This window comes from Corvus cornix, chromosome 1 (assembly GCF_000738735.6).
Source record: "Corvus cornix cornix isolate S_Up_H32 chromosome 1, ASM73873v5, whole genome shotgun sequence".
In the NCBI taxonomy this organism is placed as follows: Eukaryota; Metazoa; Chordata; class Aves; order Passeriformes; family Corvidae; genus Corvus; species Corvus cornix.
In genome coordinates, this window is record NC_046332.1 from 115,035,627 (window position 1) to 115,049,476 (window position 13,850).

Consider the following 13,850-nt stretch of genomic DNA (forward strand, 5'->3'; position numbering starts at 1 on the left):
TGGAGCCCCAGGAGTGGCTGAGGGAGCTGGGAAAGGGGCTCAGGCTGGAGCAGAGGAGGCTCAGGGGGGACCTTGTGGCTCTGCACAAGTCCCTGACAGGAGGGGGCAGCCGGGGGGGTCGGGCTCTGCTGCCAGGGAACAGGGACAGGAGGAGAGGGAACGGCCTCAGGCTGGGCCAGGGCAGGCTCAGGGTGGACAGCAGTAGGAATTTCTTCATGGAAAGGGTGGTCAGGCCTTGGCAGGGGCTGCCCAGGGAGGTTTGGAGTGCCCATCCCTGGAGGTGTCCCAGGAAGGGCTGGAGGTGGCACTCAGTGCTCTGGGCTGGGGACAAGGTGGGGATCAAAGTTGGGATGTGATGACCTTGGAGGTCTTTTCCAACATAAATAATTCTGGGATTGTTTGATTCTGTGAAGGTGCCCCACACGGGTGTCACCCCCCCATGCTCCAATGGGTGTGCCAGTGCAGGGACACCTGTGGCTGAGAACTGAGCTGTGATGGGAAATACCTCGCTGTGCCATTTCGGGGCTGATGGAGCACGCTGCGAACACGAGCCTGTCTGAACATAGATGGCGCAACAGTTTAACTAATCACTGCTAATTCCAGCGCTGTGCATCTCCAAACTGCCCTCCTTGAACTCTGTGTCTGCACAGGCACAACTGCCCCAGTCTGAAAAGTGGCAAGGTCACCTCTAAATCCACAGCAGGTCCAGCCAGAGCAGCGTGTCTGACCACACCCTTGAGACCCGAGGCTCTGCCTGACCACAAGCCTGTTCATCTATCCCACTCCTGCAGACACAGGAGTGAAATAAGTGTTTAAAATCCAGTGAGAGGTTGCCAGAGCCCTCAAACCCTTCTCATTCCTCACGGCAATTAAGGGATTTTGCCTTCATACTCACCCTGTGATAGGGAAAGCATGCATTCTCCTTTTACCCACTGTAAACAGATCTACAGGATTAAGTGACTGGAACAAGGTCATGCAGGAAGCTGTGGTTGGACTGGGAATTTTGGTGTGGGTCTGGCAGCCCTGGCCTGCCTCCCTAGTCATGGGCAGACTGCCTGCCCCAACAAATAAGCAAATTTGCATCTTCTAAGTGCCTATCACATTACTGAGCTCGGGGATTTGCACTGCTGTCTCAAGTTCCTGATTTCTAATAATAGGTCTGTTATATTTTTCTGTGTGTTGAATTTGTGATAATAAGAGATAATAAAAGATACAAAGAGATGATGTTGTATCCCCAGACACTATTTCAATGTGACTGTGCAGTAAGGGTATGAAAACGGTTCTTAAACCAGACTATTATTTTAATATATCTATTTTAGCAAGCTCTAAAATCCAGAAAGGAGCTATAACTAGAGTACGTATCTGCACTGAGTCTCACTGTAAATGAATTGGGAGAAGATTGGGTAGGAACACAGCTAAATGAGCAGGGAGATAACACTGTTGGGCAATTCCTTTTTGATTTCCTTCCATTTGGTGCATGTGTGTTTCTTCAGCTGGTGTGTGTCAACATCGGGTATTTCACAACGCGGTTCTTTACCGGTGTGCGTGCAGACCTCTCTCCTTTGATAGCGCGACACCAGGGGTTTGTTTGCCTGCTCAGGCTGTTTGGAGAGTGTCTCATTTGAACAAGGAAGAGGATGCCACAAGCTCTCACTTGTTGACTGGGCAGAAAATATAACTCTGCCGAGGTGGGGCATGGCGGGAAGGAAGAAGGGGCATCATCCAAGGTGTTTATCTGAAGAGCATTCATTCTGCAAGTCACACCTCTTCCCCTAAGAAAAAAGAGATATTTCCTCTATAGTGATGTTTAACTCTTAAGATTCCTGTCCACAATTTTTTAAAGGAAACATGCAGGAAAATTGCCCATTTTACCAAGTTAATCAGGATGGTTTCATTGCACACAAGATCCCTTCTGATGCAAAAGCAGAATGGATGGTGAAACATGCTTGCTTTGTTACTTACAACAACAATTTTCCTCCATTGCCACCTCTGATTTCATTAATGTGGCTGCTGTCCCTGTTTTAGAGGGAATTTTCAGCTGAGGTCTTTCCCAACTGGTTAAAATGTTCTGCTAAAAAAAGTGCGCAAAACAAATCCCGGGGGAAACGCCAGACCCATCCTAAACAAACTTTGCCGAACAGGAGATTAGATTTCAAGTAGTAACAGAGTTTATAATAGAGAGTATTTGCTCTAAGGGTTGCCAAGGATAAGTCATTTCAGGAAGGAGAAAAGCTCACTAGGTAGCGGAATGAATAGCGGAGATCTTGGGAGTATGGGAAGAAAAGGAAACCACCATGAAATGAAGCTGAACAAAGAAAGGGAACACAAATATAGGAAAACAGGCTAACAACTGTGATAGAGATCTGGGTAAAGAGTATTAAACCAAAAATCCACTCGTATTTGGGCGTGTAATTAAGGAAATTTGCTGATCTGTTCTTGCTTTCCATTTGCATGTGCCAGTCATGAGCGTTCGGCCAGCTGAGCCATAACGCCACCAAAACTGCAGGTACCAGTATCTGCAAAATCAAATGGAAAAATCAGTGTTAATGTTAGCACTGCATTGACTTGCCTTTTCCTCCAGCCAGGAAATGGAAACAATGGCACACAACTTTATGTGACCAACAAAACTTCGTTGCCAACAGCAAATAGTCCCAGGGAGCAGTTTGAGAACAATTGATGGATGCTAACTGGGAGATTGCATCACTTTGAGTCACGAAAGCATCGATGGAAATAGACCTGTTGATGGTTATTCAAAGGATAGAAAGTCATGGTGTCACTCTTTCAGCTGACATAAACAGGCAAACACCTTCTGCTGGGGGGCAGTGGGGTTAATGGTGATGTGGAGGGAAGAAAAATCAGAATTTGAAGTATACTGTGAAGGCAAAATGATTGATGGGGGAGGAAACAAGGGGATTTGGAAATCTGATAAGGAAACTGGCATCCCACTTCTGGCTGTGCTCTTTATAACTGCAGAAGTGCTCAGGAATTGGATAGCCCGTTGTTTCACCAGTGTTAGGATTGCTGGCCTGCCCCTTCCTCCCTCGTGGATGAACTTTTTATGGTGTTTACTCCTTTCCAGCACTGCTGCATCACTGCATCATTTTCTCTGCCTCCTCAGATGATGGGTGACTAAAGATAGGAACTCTTTCCTACACAGTCCCTTGGCAGCTGGTAGTGAATGACCCCTGTCCCCTGCAGATATATTTTTGGTTCAGTTATTTCATCATTTGAGTTTTACTAATCCTAAGTCCTATTATCTCCCAGGCTCCTGCTCCCTTCACCTGTGCAGTGACTGTGACTGCCCAGCGGTTCCCTCATTCCAATAGTTTGCCATGATCTGAATTCTTAGAGGGCTCTTTTGCTTTTTCCTCTCTCTCCTCACTCCACTACTTTAATTTCTGTGTATTTCCATTGGATTTCTAATGCCTTTGAAAAACCCTCCTCTGTGATCTGCCCTGCAGCTCTCCTTGCCAGCCCTGCTTTGGAGGTGGGGGACAGAAATGCTGCTCCTGGGGTGTTTTTTGGATTGGTCCTCTCAATGAAAGCTTCAAGAACACCTGGCAAGTGTGGCCAAAATAGTGCTGTTTATTGGTGAGGCAGTGCATACCAGCAAAACACGTGCAATACCTCCCGCCGGTGGCTGAAAAAAAGGAAAACCACTTTGATGAAGTATTAAAAGGTTGGTTTACTTTTACAGTTTCCACAAAAAAACCTCTCTGCAGCCAGAAACGAAAATACCACTCTGTCCACAATGGCAGGATTGACTCTGTTTGACTTCGGGCGTGAAACAGAGGCACTCTGGATCTCACCACCCTCTTTCTTGGTCTCTCTCTTGACTATATAGGGAACTTGGTCAGCTAACTTTGGCCTTGAATCACACCCACAGCAGATGACTAATGCTGCCCTAAACAGAGATTTGTAGGATAAACCCTCATCTTTTCCACTGAATGGTCCTAGTGCCTTTCTCTTGGCAGATGAGGTGCTGGCACTACCCAGAGCTGTAACTCAGGTGACCTTGGCCAGGCCAGTGTCCTCTCCCTCTCTCCCAGCCACTGCAGAGGAAATGGCCAGGCAAGGAAAGCTCTCCTGGCCTGGGACAGCACGGCTGCAATCTCAACCACTTCTCTCCATGGATTATTCACTGCTACCCTCCCTGCTCAGGAGCCTCCCAGGTGGATGATGCTTGTGGGGAATGGCTACAGCATGCTCCTGTGGCTTTTTGGGAAACCAAATAGTGCAAAGCAGGAGTTCTATCCAGCTGGAGAGGCTGGAGACAGGCACGGGAAGGGCTTCAGAACTCTCTGAGGCTTCCCCCCAGCCTGTGGGCAGTGCCACCTTAGCTGGGTTTTGCCCCAGATTTCTTCAACATCCACCTCGTAGTTTCCATTTTTCTTGTATCCAGATCTTTTACTTGTTTGTCCAGTTTTCCACAAATAGCTTAATGCTTGTCGAGTCCCAGCCTTGGAGGGGGAAGGATGGACAGAGCCCTGGCAGAGGACTCACCACCCCTTTTCAAGCCCTGAGCACAGTTCCTAGAGAGGAACCAGGTGGGAAAAGGGAGAATGGATGGACAGCACAACTGAGGTGCCCAGTCAGCAAAGATCCCTGAGCAGCCAAGGGTGTCTCCCAGACACTTCTGGCCCACTTCCCCAGTTAATCTCTTTTCCAGCAGTGCTGTCACACCTTCCCATTCCCCTTTCTCCCAGCCACCTGAGTTTTCGAGCTCTTTGTGGCCAGGCTGTAATTATTTAAATTGCTCTCCATAGTTACAGGCAGGCTGTAAAAGCAATAACTTGAACCAGTGCCCCAGCCTAGATAATGTGCCCTGGAATCTGAAACCCTGAACTCCAGCACAGGTAAATTTGTTGCTGGCATAGATATGCCACCAAATTTCTGCTGATCCACCAGAATTCCTGAAAAACCTTCTGGTGCATTATTGGGTGTATTATCTCCCGTTTAGTTTTCATGGACAGGGCTGCAGCCATGTGTCCAAAACCTGTGTCTGACCCCTGGGTGGGAGCTACAGGAGAGTGATGTGCGGAAGGGTGGGATTGTTGCTCATTAAAAAAATAAAAAGTCCCTTGAACATACATTCAAACCAAGCATTTGAACTGAAAAAGCGTGAAGAACAAAAAAAAAAACAAAAAAAAAAAAACAAACAAAAAACCTAGAAAGCCATGGAAGTGTGGCCTGTTCAGAGTTTCCAGCTGTAAAGTGCTTGGAATTCTGACCCCAGCAGGGAAGCTTTGGTGCTGATGGAGGGCACACCTTGTGCCAGCTGGGCTCTGCTCACCTGTGCCAGCCCAGCTGCCAGGGGCTTTGCCAGGAATGGGAGCTTAGGTCTTTTGCCAGCTTGTATAAACGCGTTCCCGACAGAAAAACAATGAAGTTGTTCTTTTTCCCCGCCTGGGAGCCATTAGAGAAAGTCAGAGCACTCCTTTTACAGCCCGGCTTCCCTTTGATGGCCACCTTCCTTATCAGCACAGCTCTGCCAAGGGCTGGAGGTACTCAGGGTTTGGTGTTTGAGATCACAGAGCTCAGAAATGAATGGAAGTGTGTAAGAAGAGGCGGGACAGCCACTGCAGCTTTCCTCGTTTCATTGAGTCAGCGGACACTTTATCCTTAGGCAATGGCAATTAAAAATTCAAATGGGCAGGCAACTCAAGGTGCAGAACCCCATTCATTCTGTGAAACAGCAAGCAAAGACCTGGCTTTTGGGGCTAGATCCACTTGAGGCAGGGCTGGAGGAGCACAGGACTAGAGATGGGGAGGTTGTAAATCCCCCCTCCTGCCCCTCATGGCAGCGAAACCACGCACGAGCTCTGCAAAGTCCTCTCCCATTTTTCACACTCAGTGTTCCAAAAAGCTGAGCTCCAGCACTTCCAGCCCAGCCGGCCGAGAAGGTCGGGGCTGCTCTCAAAAGCTGGGTGTTTCCATACCATGGGTTATGAAAAAGCAGCCCTAACCCAAATCCCCAGCAGGAAACGTTTCTTACTCATGCTCTGCTCACAAGTTACTCTGCCCGGCAGCCAAGCTCATGGAGAGCAAATGCCTCTGCCAGCAGCAGGGATGGGCTCCAGGTGTGAGAGGGTCCGTGGGTTATGAGCAAACACAGCGCTCTCATAAAGGGAGAGGAGCTCAGGAGCTACCAGGCTCAGCCCTGTGGTCCCAGACAAGCTGCTTTCACTTTGTTTCAGTCTTCCCACCCAAGAAAAGAGAATAATATTTGCTCGCCTCCCTCGCCAGGCTGTTGGGAGATGGCAATGAATGTCTGCACAGTGCTGCAAACACAGAAGGTGTTAGAAAAATGTGGAGCCTTTAGGTTCCAGGCAGCATATTTGAACGTTGCAGGAAAGGGAAATGGGGTGCTCAGACACTTGTGGGGTGAGCATGACAGGTTTATTGCAGGCAGGAATGTTTAAACTCGCAAATACAGGGGGTGCCAAAATGTGCTCATGAGGAGGTGATGGACTGCAGGCATGCCATAAAGCACGGCCCTGCTGACCAGTGGCACTGGGGGGAGAGGTGGATGGCTAACCTGAGTGGGCTGTCACATCTGTCACCCCGCCAGCACAGTGATCTGGGGCACGGGATGGTCGGGAGGGGGCTGAGCAGGGGTGAGGGAGTGTGGAAAGGAGGCTGATGTGCCCTAGGAATCACCTCAGAACAGAGCCAGAGCTGAACGGCGGGTGCCACAAGCCCTTGTCTGCAGGCACTCGCTATCAGGGATGTGTGAGAGGTGTTTGTGCTCCTGCAGGGCTGGCGAGGGCTGCAAGTGCCACCACTTCACCGCCCAACGCCGTGCCCTGCGGAGCTGGCACTGCTCCTGTGGGATGTGCTGGCTGCTGTGCTGAGCCCCTAGCCCGCCCTGAGTGTGAGGAGAGGGACAGGAGTCATTCCCTGTCCTGCTTTCCCTGGCAGGGTCACTGTCCCAGCACACTCACAGCCTGAGGGAGCAGAATTTGGTCCGTGGTGTTCCCCAGGGTACCCAGGTTGGACATGGCCATGTGCACGTTCTTCCACGAGTTCTGTGGTGGTGACAGGGATTTCCTGGGGTGGGTGGCACTATTAGCAAGGGGCAGCCCAACAGCCTTGTCCCCAGCCACCAGAGCTCTCCTAAAAGGGCAGAAAATGCTTGGTGGGAAGGGGAGATGCGATGATGCCTCATTGCATGGGGAGGCACCGAGTTGGGCACTCAGAGGGACAGGGAGCAAGCCGGGCTTGGGGCTGTGACAGAACCACTTCCCTGGGCTCAGGGACGAGCAGGACGCTGCTCCCCAGCAGGGCCTGGCAGCCACTGCCTCCCCATGGCAACTGAGACAAACAAACCCCGGGGCTGCAGCAGAGCGATGACTGAAAGGAAAGGGTAAGGGAGCAGCCAAACTATTTTTATATTTCCGAACTACGCAGCAGCTGGTTTTTTTCCTTTTCCATGCTGAATGGTCGTGGTGGTGAGTGTGCTTGCTGGGTGATATCCCCCCTCCTTGCCCTGCTAGCTCTTAGCTGAAGTCTCAGCTACTTGACTGAGAAGGTTCCCGTTTGTGGGTCTCTGGCTCATGTACAGTGTTTGTTTCCCTACATTAATTCATAGTGTGAGTGTGCACACGCCAACACCTGCTTGGCAGAGCTGGGACACGCACGGAGTGAGTGTGGACACCCTCTCTGGCTTGCTACATCCTTCCAAGGGGACAGCCTGCCAAGCCCCAGGCTGCAGGGGATCCCAGTGGCTCTGTGCCACCAGGTGCCATCTCAGACATTTCTGCTCCTTGCGTCCCTTGGAGGTTTCTCCCAGTAGCCAGGCTTGGGCACAGGCAGTGGGGGTGGCAGAGGGGCAAGAGCTGGGTAGGAAATCTCTCCACATGACTCCTGGAGGTGTGGGAATGTCTCCTTTGGGAAATGAAGACCCTCTGCTGTTCTTTATGAAGTGTGAGAAGGGATGAGAATATTCTCCTTTCACAGCCAGCTCGGGGGCAGGATTTGGACCAGGCTCTGGTGGCTGAAGGCTCCCAGGTGGGCGTGGATTTGACTCACCTACCTGGGCTGCCTCCATCACCCAAGGCTCCCTTTACTGGCAGCAGGAGAAATGGGTGTGTTTTGGGCATGAGTCAACTGGCCTAATTTTGCCTTCTGTTTTACGGTAAGGTAAGGTGAATTCCTCTGGATTTTCCTCCTCCTTTCTGTTGGCTGTTAAGGGACATTAGCCGAGATAAACTGATGCCTCCAGTGGGTTGATGAATGGCCATCCCAAGTTAGTTACTGAGTGTTAGCTGCCCATGTGCCCTCCCCTCACCTGGGCAAACACAACCTCAGTTAGCTTTACTCATGCTGCAAGAGCGCCTGTAGGGATCCCTGAGTTGTGACAACTTATTTTTTATTTCAGTGTGAAGAGAGGACAAATCAGTGGTTCAGAAACCAAAGTCCAGCTGTGAGGAAGCCAATGCTGCCATGCTCCCTCCTATTAACCTGATTTTTCTGTTAAAAGGTTCTCCGAGCGTTTTGGTGGGAAGAGTTTCACAGCAAATCACAATAACACAGAGGGAAGTGAAGGAATTACTTCAGAGGTAGCTCTCTTTGTTCTGCCTTCGTTTGCTTTTACTTTTCCACTAGATTTACCCATCAGGCTGGAAGCCACGGCCAGAGTGCAGAGATGAGGGTATCCAGGATTCCTGGTGCTGCAGCTGCAGTTTATTACCGGGTAGGCTTGGGTTAGGACACCACTGTGTGAGGCAGCATGCAGACAGTTCCTAGCCCAATTCATCACAAAAGCAGCAGCAGTTGCTGGTGGTGATCACACGTTTGATGTTTTCCTGCTGGAAACTCCTGGAGGATGGGCAGCTTCAGTGAGCAGCCACTGGGGCCAGAGGTGAAGCCCTGACCTGGAAAGGAGCCTTTGTGGGGTGGTGATTTATGGCCAAGTCGTACAGCCATCACTGGAGGACATCATAGCAGCTCCTGCCACAGTCATCATGCAGAAATCTCTCTTCTTACTGGAAATTTGTTGTTTAAGGAGATGCTGATCAAGCCAGCCCTCCTGGCTGGGCTTAGAACAGCCTTGGAGGTCAAGTTTCAGCATGCAGCATGGTACGTACTAACAGGTAACTGAATGAATGAATCAAAAGGAAAATTAACGAGGTTTCAAAGGTGGAGACAAGTCAGAGCCACGTCTTTACACTTAAGTGGAAGTTTGGCTTAAACACCCCCCGCCCCTACACATTTGCCAGGGGTTACAGCTGCTGGCTCAGCGCTTGTTAAGCAATCGGGTAAAGCACTTTGTGTTCCTGCCTGGTGGCACAGACACATCAGCTGAGACAGCCACGGCCTGGTGTTGTTTGGAGGAAGGGCTCGGTTCGGTTTGGGTGGGTAGGTATGGGAAATAAAGGAACAATAACCCCATTCTTCACGAGCCCCGTAAATCGGCCCTTTGTTCTCTCCTCCTTGATGTGCTGGAGGAAAGTCACTGCAAGTGCCATTGTTTTCCCAGAGTGTTTTTGAAGGGCTTCAGTGTGTTCTGTTCCTCAGCTTAATTCAACAGATTTACTCGTTTGCAGAATATTTCGGATGAAATATTCGAGGAGAAAGCCAAGATGGTAATTCTGTTTCTCTGCGTGCATTACGAACCACCTCCAGAAAGATTTCGAGGCTCCTTTGTTTGCGTTGTAAGAGGTGTCTGAGAATGATTTGTTAATTAATTCAACCTAGAGAGTCTATAAAGAGCCTGAGGTGGTTGCATGGGGAAAACCATCCTTTTGTGCCTGTTACTCTTTGCTTTGTGGGCCAGGCTGGGGCACTGCCCACGTTCCCCTGGCCCTGTTCAGCTGACCAGCACCATTCAAGCTGTAATTAAGCAGTTCCTAATTTCAGCAGAAGACTGGCACAGAACTGGAAAGGGTGGTCCTGCTGAAAAGCTCACAGCCACGCTAACATTCTCAAATGGAGTTTTTTTTTTTTGGCTGTAGGTGTGCTGTACATCCATTACACATCCTAAAGCAATTATAGGAGAAAGAAGCCATAAAAAGGGCTCTGTGCCCAAAACCTCACCTGTGTTTTCCAGCTGTGTTAGGGAACCTAAGAAAAGCCATTTCCTCTTTCCACAAACCATCCTTCTTTGAAGGCAGCTATGTGTGGAATAAAAGGTGGTTTTTTTCAGTGCTGCTGCGAAGTATTTAAGGAAAGTGTTAATAAGACAGGTCTCCTTCACAGGCCAGCTGAAGAACCCTTCAAGAAAAGTCTCCCCTCCACCCTCCCCACACCACTTCAGGGAAAGGAGAGGTGTTGTTTCCCTGCCACAAGAGCCGTCTGTGCTGAAGATCATGAAAGATGAGACAACTTTACCCCTCTGGCCGTGTTCCTGTTGGCACTCCTGCTCTCCTGGCTGGTCTCACCTGGGGCTAAATCCTCCTCACTTCGGTGGCAGGGGGACAGAAACACACTTCAGAATGGAGAAAAGCAGCAAGGACTTAGTTGCTGCTCTGTAGAACACTGGGATGAGTAGGAAAAAGTGGTTTAATACCTGGGAAATGATGGGTCCCTCTGTCTGCCTACCCAGACAAGCCCTGGCTCTCAGCATAACATAAAACAACTTCTTTTCTTTTTTTTTTTTTTTTTGTTATAAAATCAATAGGATCAGCAAAGTGGTGGTTGCATGTGATGTCGGTGAGGCAGAACAACAACAACAAAAGTGGTTCTGAATTAAAACTTCTGGGGAAAGCTTGGCTTTGAGCTTGGAATTGGAGCCATGAACATGTGCGGGCTTGCTGGGAGGTGATGCAAGGCACGGAGTGAAAATACACCTGAGGTGTCCCCTGGGGACTTTGTTAACTGCTTCTTGTTGTGGGCTCTGATCTCCAGCAGCAAGATCCGTGGGGATAAGGCAGGGCTTGCTTCCAGGGGAGCTGAGTGAGGAGCATGGATAAGAATGCGCTTCCAGGAGTCATTGGCTTATCCATTCAAAAGCCGCAGCGCTTGGAGCGCTGAAGGGTTGGCAAGGTGCGAGTCTGAGGAGAGCGGGCCTGCAGGCTGTTGTAGGGGTGTAGGAAAGTCTCCCGAGATGACTCAGCCCAGGATGAAAGAGAGGGAGTCTTGGGGGAGGGAAGTAAAACTGAAACTGGCCTCTCTTCGATTTTCGAAAGACTCCAGAGGGGCAGGGTGGGGCTGGATGCGAGGAAAGAGGGACTGGATGCAGAAAATACGATAAAACAAGAGGAGCCCCTGAGCTGGACCATGCTCAGATGGACATGCTCTGGCTGCTTCTCGTTCCTGATTTACCAGGAAAGTGGGAAAATATGAGCAGGAGGCATTAGTCATGGCATTCCAGGTAGTCCTCAAATACACTGGATTACCGGAGAATTCACTAATAGAGAGGTGGGTGATGACTTATAAAAAAAGAGCTTTTAGGGCAGGAAGTCACAGTTGTTGAGTGATAATAATGGATGGGGTTTGTAATTATTTTAAATAGAACACTGTGAAAGAATGAAAAACGGTGCAATTCCCTCTTGTTGGACAGTGCTGTAGGCATCAAAAAAATGAATGCTGCACAAGGAAAAATGCCTTTCCTGCCAAACCTGCCAGGCCAAGACACTCCAGCTTTTGTGAGTCCATGGGGAAGAATTTCTAAAAATGGTTTTTATATCTATTATCACCACTGTACACCTGTAGGGCTCTGTGGAACCACAGCAATGCAACCAGACAGATGGGAAACAACTTCTGAGCCTCTTGCAGGTGACTCAGTGGTGAACGGGAAAAATCTGTTGGGCTCAAAATTTGCTGTGGAAAAAGGCCAAGGACAGCATGCAAAAATAAAAGCATTCAAAGCCTTTACTACTCCCAGTTCTTTCAATGGGGTTTTTTAAAGACCTTGCTGTAGTCAGATTTCTTTTCTTCAGTATAAGTGGTTTGGACCTGCCTTTGAAATTTCACTTTCATACTCCATGTGCTAATTTATACTCAGAAACCTGAGTCCACACTCTGTAATCCTCTGCAGGCAGGGTGTGGAGTGTAGGCTTGCAAATGCCTTCAATTGTCTTTTGAAAGCAGAGAAAAAGTTGGAGTTTCAAAGCTCCGTGTTTTATCACTCATGTTATTGATGGATAGCACTGAGAAAGAGTCAGCTAGGACAGGGGAAGGGATTAAAAAAGACTTGTTGCATCACCTGGCCCAAGTATATTCTCCCTTTTCTAACTCATCAAAGAGTAGGTGGATTATTTGGCTGTGTGATCCCACAGGAAGCCTCTTCCAAAATCTGGTTATCCCAGTGATTTAAACATTTCATCTGATTTACAGCCTAAATAAATGGATGGCCAGTGTGTATCCATATGTTCTTATGAGGAAATTATCCTGGCAGCTCTTCCCAAGTGTTTGTGCCCAGCATGTTTTAGAGAACACCTGACTGACAGAATTATAGGATCACAGAATATCTTGAGTTGGAAGGGATCCACAGGGATCAGCCAGTCCCACCCCTGTCCCTGCCCAGACCCCCCAAAAATCCCAGCCTGGGCATCCCTGGCAGCGCTGCCCAAACGCTCCTGGAGCTCTGGCAGCCTCGGGGCCGTGCCCATTCCCTGGGGAGCCTGGGCAGTGCCCAGCAGCCTCTGGGGGAAGAACCTTTCCCTGCTCTCCAACTCAAGCCTCCTCTGAAACAGCTCCATGCCCTTCTCACAGATCCCTCTTTTCAGTTTTTATTCTGCTCTTTTCCCAAGGCAAAGCTTTTAGCAAAAGTATTCTGGTAATGCAGCCTTTTTTCTTCTGATTATCCTGATAACCCTTCTCCATCCCCGTTTTGTGCCCCTTGGGAATTTGTGCTGGGAACTGGAAGCAAGAATTGTACCTGCAGTTGCAAAGGAAATCTGACCAAAAGCTTGTACAGTGGCACTACTTCAACCCTTCCTGAGGGATCCCTAGCAGAGGCACCTCTTTGGAAGCATTTTAAGGCTGAAGTTCTCTCTTCACATCTGCATCATGTTATCATTCCTAACTGCCCTTACCTCAGGGGAAAAAGCTCTGTTGCTGCCAGGTGATGAATTCCTTGCTTGCAGCAAAAATATCAGTAGTTCCCAGATGCCTGACCTTGTGCTACTGAACTTCCTCCCTTTTCTGCTCCTTCGGATCATGAGGCTTAACTGTAACATGCTCTAACATTCTGAATTGGAGCTGCTTCCCAGTTTTGTGTCATCAGCAAACTTTATTAGCACATGCTGACGCTCCGAGCCAGGGCTATGAGGACAATTATTGAGTCAGATCAGCCTTGGAAACAGTCCTGGGGAAGGAGCCTCTGTTGCTCTGACTCTTCTCCCCACTGCCTGAGGCCCCATCCCTTTAGTTTTGCCCATCTCAGCCTCCTCCTTCTCCAGGTAAACCCATACCTTGGCCTGCAGCATTGTTGGAACTGAGGGAGGAGAAGTTTATCACAGATCTGATCTCTAGAAAATCAGATACCAGGTTTGATAAGAATAATCTGCCCCAAGAATAATCTGTGGCGAACCTGTCTCCCATCTTGCCACATCCACCTCAGTGCCTTCAGCTGCATGTTTTATTTCCTCCCTTAAAATACATGCAGAGGAATTGCTTGCAAGGAGGTGAGTCCAGCAGGCTCACAGCTGGACGCGTGTGTATTTTTACCTGGGGAACAGCCCAGGCATGAGCTTGGCTCTGCTCTGCGGCCACACAGAGATCCCGCCCTGCAGCTGCACCAATCGCCTTTTCCCTGCCCTCCAGAGAGGAGTTCAGTTGTTAAATGATACATCTCCATCCCTGGCTAGATGGGCATGCTGGGAATTCCTGTGGGAACAGAACCATGGTTTAAACAGTGCTTGTATCAACTGTGCTTTGCTGGTGCCTGAAACGCCACGAGCTGT